The sequence below is a fragment of the Sebastes fasciatus genome, chromosome 17 (assembly GCF_043250625.1).
Source record: "Sebastes fasciatus isolate fSebFas1 chromosome 17, fSebFas1.pri, whole genome shotgun sequence".
Lineage (NCBI taxonomy): Eukaryota > Metazoa > Chordata > Actinopteri > Perciformes > Sebastidae > Sebastes > Sebastes fasciatus.
In genome coordinates this window covers 15,460,089-15,466,501 of record NC_133811.1, presented here as the reverse complement: position 1 = coordinate 15,466,501, position 6,413 = coordinate 15,460,089, and the positions used below count along the sequence as shown (strand labels likewise).

General features: G+C 41.1%; 1 long non-coding RNA gene across 2 annotated transcripts; it reads right to left on the bottom strand.

Moving 5' to 3' along the window:
- Positions 1 to 4,393: 4,393 nt before the first annotated feature.
- LOC141754715 (uncharacterized) lies at positions 4,394 to 5,394 on the bottom strand. 2 transcript variants are annotated; one of them, XR_012590708.1, is made up of 5 exons: positions 5,224 to 5,394; positions 5,044 to 5,125; positions 4,848 to 4,922; positions 4,609 to 4,738; positions 4,394 to 4,497 (listed from the first exon to the last, which is right to left on the bottom strand). It is a non-coding gene; the product is annotated as an uncharacterized LOC141754715 (long non-coding RNA). The 2 variants fall into 2 exon arrangements; XR_012590709.1 differs by having other exon boundaries at positions 5,044 to 5,112.
- Positions 5,395 to 6,413: the final 1,019 nt, after the last annotated feature.

Genomic DNA, 6,413 nt, shown 5'->3' with positions numbered 1-6,413 from the left:
CAAATGCCTAAAGTAACTTCTAAGATGAAGTCAGATAAACCATCATCTCCCTATTCTCCTCTGTTTAAGGAGCTGTCTAAAGTGGACCCTGATCTGGACACCTATCCTCCTCCTCCCGAAGACATCTATCCTCCTCCTCCCGTAGAAACCCAAGCTCAGAAAGAAGGAGATCGACCCGCCTAACAACACCAACACCATAGCAGGCTCCTCCAGCTCATCCACCCAAGGAGGAAGCTCAACTTCCTCTACAGGGGTGGATGGGGCCGTCAGAGGAGGCCAGCACATAACAACGAGGTCTCAGACAAAGATGGAGAAAGAAAAATGCACCATGGCTGAGGATACGCCTGGAACTGTCAATCTGCCGATGATACAAGTGGCAGGCCCACGAGGCCCCTCGCTTGTTCACCGCCCATGGACTGCCACAGACATTCAGAATGCACGTGCTGACCTCCCTCCACTCAGCATGACGTTTAAAGATGGCAGACTGAGATCAGGTCTCCGGGCTGGGGGAGGAGATGGAGTGTACAGAGAAGGGAACCCACTCAACCACAGCAACTGAACAGGGAAGTACACACACACACACACATGTGCTGCACGCAACGTAGAAGATGCTTTGCCTACTAACCTTGATTTAGCTCAGATGATTCAGGGTAACATTAAGTTTCCTAGTGGACTCCGGAGCAACAAATTCAGTGATAATGTTAAAATGCTTGCCCACGGCAAAAACAAGTGGTCAATTATTCTGATACAGGTGAAACATGCTTTCCTTTTATCCCCATCTTGTGGCTCAGGAAAATGACATCCTTGACACACAATTTGGCCCACGCGCAAGCAGAAAGCATGTCACGTGAACACCGGCACTGCAATGCACATGTATCACATGGACCTGACAGACATTTTGAAGAAGTATTCTTTAAAGACCTAAATGACACATTGAATACATGTGACATGTATGTTTCAACCTCACGTTGTGCTGTTTCTGTCTCCCTCTCCCCTGACCAGCTGTCTCTGTTTGAGGTAGAGGGTTCTGGTCCACATGTTGCACTCTCCAACAGCAAAAATGACCGATGGCGCAACCTGGGACCTTGAAGCAAAAACTGGCTAAGTGCTGTGAAGATACAAATCTTCCATGGCCCAAAGCTCTACCTATTGTCCTGATGTATATGAGAATGAGGAAACGAGCACAAACTAACCTAAAACCCTATGAGTGTCTCTTTGCAGATCCTCCTCACGTTAGAGTTGAACCACCAGGAGAACCTCCCCCAGACACTGCTCTATGTGAAGATGCTATGCTAACATATTGCATTAACCTCTCTCGTACCCTCTCTGACATCAGGAAACAGATCACTGCTGCCTTACATTCCCCTGCCAGCACGCCCCTGCATAAGCTCCAGACTGGTGATTATGTGGTGGTGAAGGACTTTAGGAGAAAACACTGGAAAGCTAAGAGGTGGCAGGGTCCATTACAGGTGCTCCTAGCTACCCACACTGCGGTCAAGGTAGCTGAGAGAGCCACGTGGATCCATGCCAGCCACTGCAAACGCGTTCCTCCTCCCAGTGAACCTCCTCAACCACCTGTCTTAACGGAGGGAATAGACTCCGACGAGTAAGACACATATATGACCATAATAAAGTCATATCTGTGATCAAAAACCACACTTACTCAGACACACCCGAGTAAGGAAGGTGGGGTCAAGCCCCACCTTGTTCCTGTCACGTTGATAACACATACTGATTTGTTTCTGAGATAACATTCTACAGACGACACCCATCTTCGTTGGACTACGATGGAACGCAGAACTGCGGTTACATCCTGTTCAATCTTGTGTTTAATTTTTGGTGTTACATTAATGTTGTTCTCTTATGCTTTGATGACCACTCCCACGGAGAACACAATCCACCTTGTGAGTAAAAGGCACATTTGGCAAGAGACACACAATTTTGGCAGTAATTTGTGGTATCAAGCCCTCACGATATCTGTACGACAGATAACTAATGAAAGTTGTTATGCTTGCTCTCTTATGCCTCATGCTACAACTAAGTCGACGCCGCTAGTACCATGGGCCTTAAACGCTACTGAAACGCTCTCAGCGATGGTTGCGCTTACCATTGCTGACGGTCCAAATAGAGTGGGTAACATGACAATCTATGCCAATTGGGTAAATTAATCCTTAGTTGATTATACCGGTGCTTTGATTCGTATCTGGGACTTTGGTTCTTTTGCAAACTCTTCTATTACCACCATGTCTGCCCCACTATTCTTTACAAAACAAAGGATCTGTTGAATAAGAAGTGTTTGTATATATTGTATTGCTCACTTAAAATGCCATATATGTTATATAATGTTGAGATTGGGGAAATGTATATAAAACAAATATAGACCCGATAATTAAAATCCAGAAAAGAGCTTTTAGAATAAATACATAAAGCTTCTTACCGTGAAACTACAAATCCATTATTCATAAAGTCAGGTATCTTAAAATTTTTGGATATTGTGCGTGTGAAGACATTAGAAATACTATTTCAAGTTAGGAATACAAGCCTTCCTGTTAGTGAAAAAAAAAAAAATGAAATGGTTTATGATTTATGATTTACTTCTTTACTTAGATTTTGTTCCATTTATTTCTTATTCTATTATCTATCTTGTTTCATTGTATAAGAATGAAGATTGACTTTATATTAAGTTTAAAATTTAGTGTGTGATGTCATTTAATCAAGTGTGTTGGGGTATATTTGAAACTTAATCAGGTAAATCACCCTACATCACCCTGATGATGATCGGTTTGGACGGAAGGGGCAATATGGGTTTTCCCTCTTTTGTCATTTGAGGTTTTACCTTTGTCCTGTCCAGATAGAGTAGTTAGCGCATCTGGTCTTTTTGCTCCATCTCCTGTAAAACCGAGGCGGAGTTTTTGGCCATTTGTCAGTAGGTGCATGTGACCTGCGACCTCTGTCAAAGAGCTCTCTAAACCTTTACAGGGTTTGGGGGGTTTACCAGTACTTGGTAATTTTCCTTGGGAGGCCTTAATTGGCTTGAAGACAGAACTCATAGGTCATTGCTAGAGGTTAAGGGTGAGCCTTTTTTTAATCATGTATCATTATATGCAACTAAAATAATACTTAATTCACAGTATGGCTCTCGATACTTTCTGTGATGTATTACTATTATGATATAATTTGAATCTCAATGAATTATTATGTCTGATGGAGCACTATCCAGATACATCATATGTACATACTTTTATGTTGATCAATAGAATGATCAAAAGGGGGAAATGTGATGGAAAATTACATTGTATGTACTGATGTCTCTTTATGCAACAGTGGAAAGTTACTGTCTGGGTGCTCTTCGTCTCATGTAGTGGGAAAGTACTGAGTGTTGACTTTTACTGGGACACTGTTTGGGTAAAACAACTCTTTATCTGTGCAAAACAACTCCTTTTCTCACAGTCCCTGTTGTAGATTTCTATATAGTCACATTGTAATAATCTCCGGGGGCGCACTCTTCTGCAGACTTTGTGCGACTCTGTATAACCAGTGCCTCTTCTTGCAAGAATAAAATACAACAAAGACATTTCATCTGTTTGGGATCTTGATTTCAACGTTCATTAGAACTCATCTTGGAATACTGAAAGAATTTCCATTACAGAGGTGACATGTTATCAGCTAATATTTGAGCACTATGATGAAGGCCTGCTTTTTAGGATGTTTGATATATGTGATAGACCCGTAACCATATTATTCTGGATTCTAACCAGTTCTCCACTGGCTGCATGCAGGGCACAGATGTCAGAAGTCAGAATACCTCTATATAATAGATCGGATTTACACCCGGCCAGAACAGTATTTAATAAGTTGTTGTTTTGTTTTTCTAATTCAGCTATTTTACTATTCAAAGACTCATATTGTTCTTTGTTATCCTTCTGTATTTCTGCTAATTTACTGTTCACCATGCATTCGAATTTATCAAATCGGTTGCCAATATCAACCCCACCCCCTAATGACAAATCCTCAGTGGCACAACAGTCAACCACACTTTGGGTACGTAATTGATCAGGATGAATTGCCTGTCGTTGTGAGGATAGCAACAGATCCTCGAGGTCGCTCCAGACGAGTAATTCTAATTGTTCTGAAGAACCAGGCTGTTCATTATCCTCCCCCACACACGTTTGTGTCGCAGGGAGTGTGTCAGAGGTTTTCTCCTCAAAATCAACAAGTGAATCAAACCAATCCTGCTTAGGATAACCACATGGTACACTCAAATTCTCCCCCCATTCACTGTATGGTTCCCACTCACCATGCTGAATGCCATCTTCTTCTTGAGAAATATCTGTCACAAGCTTTGCGGTCGGCTGTCTCTGCGCTGCTAATAACGACTTCAATTGATCCACAACAGCACACACGTCCTCTGCCTCTTCACGTCGAAGCGTCTCGGTAACCGAAGCCAACACAACTGAATCCAATGTTGAGTCAATGGTGTCCTCATCAATCACCGGTCTGATGCAAGACATTAGGTGAAAAAAAAAAAAAAAAAAAAAAAAAGACTTAGTACATATATAAAAAAAAATAATCGTAGATACAGATAGAATACCGTAATCTTATACATACCTTGTATGCACTAGAACCCTATGGCGCTCCTTCTCTTCCTTTTGCCTCTTTTTTACTGGGCCCGATTGAAGTCTATTCGGTCTTTTAAGCCTGCTCTTTGGTTCCTCAAAGTCCGAATCTTCTTCTTCTTCTAGATTCAAACACACACACACACACACACTTTAGTATTTAGGTATAATAATCATATGTATTAATTATCAAAGTATTATTTTAACATCTACATTTTATCATGTACATACCTTTTGAAAGTTGGTTTAGGGGTTGTAAGATCCCTCTCCGCTGAAAAGGTGTTCCCCAGTAGCTGATTGAAGGCACTAGATGTAAAAAAAACAGAACAAAAATAAATAAAAACAACATACACTTAGTCTAAAACAAAATAAAAAAATAGTTCTATATAATGAACAAAATACAAAACAAGTATAATGAATTAAATACCTTCATTATCACCAGGTTGAAAGTTTTCAATACCTCTGTCGTGGCGGTTGCTACCACTGGCCATGTAACCTGATAAATAAAACTGTTAAGAACAACATTTTTTACTATAAAAACAAACTGGTATTATTGGAAGAAAAAATAACTGTGGTAGATAAAAAAAATAAAAATGGTTATACTTACAGGGAAAAGACGCCATTGGTAGAAATTGCCCCGAGATGTGAAAATGCAAGAGATGCGTTAGGAGAAAGTGTCCTCTTCAAAAGTTGGTGAAGTTTGGTAAACACGACCTCAGCTGAATGGTGACTATATATACACACCTACTATGAAGGTGGAGTTAAGGACATCTCATGAATAAGCATGGTTGACAGGGCTTGAGGTTGCCCCATTCACACTACATACATTTTTTTTTTTTTTTCTACGAATAACACTAACCCATACACCCTCTCACAAACAAACATATGGTTACAGGAGCCATGTTGATATAGCCTGCAAACAGTACCAACCACCACATCATCAAAAGACATAAACATTTTGACCACAGCACACTAGGGTTTGTTTGATCTTTTATGGGTACTGTAATAAAAAGACACCTCTTGGATACAACTGAGTTCACATATTGGGATACAACTGTATTTTGTTAACTGAATCAGGATCCACAGGAGGGGGTCTTCTTTTGTTTACGGAGAAACTGATAACATCTTGGATACAACCGACTTTTTTTTTTATCTGAATCAGGATCAACAGTATGGGTCTTCTGAGGCAACATCAAAAGGCAAAAACATTTGGTCACAGGAACCAGGGGTTTGTTTGAACTTTTAATGGTACTGTAATAAAGACACATATTGGGATACAACTGTATTTTTTAACTACATCAGGATCCACAGGATGGGGTCTTCTTTTTTTGTTGTGGAGCAACTGATAACACCTACAGCAGACACCTTTGGTCAACTACCAATAATTAACATCAGCCCTAGGGTTACAAAAAGGTCACCAGGGTCACCAGGGTGCGCCTGCATCCCCACACACACACACACACACAGGCACATTACACGCACGCACACACACACGTACGCACATGCACACACACGCACGCACGTGCACGCGCTTTTCACGTGCACGCGCAAAGCCACCATCTATATACTACTCTCACAGCATTTTAATCAACACACTAAACGTTACATTTTCGATAAATGCATGTAGTAAATCTTAAATGCCAAATGTACAATATCACACACTGGCAACCTGCACACCACACTGTCGACATAATCAATGCGGAGCAACATTTAGGAAGTTACTGCCTTCCTACGGGACCACAGTTTAACTCAGCGATGCCGTTGGCTCTGTTCAAGATTCACACACTCATCGTAAAG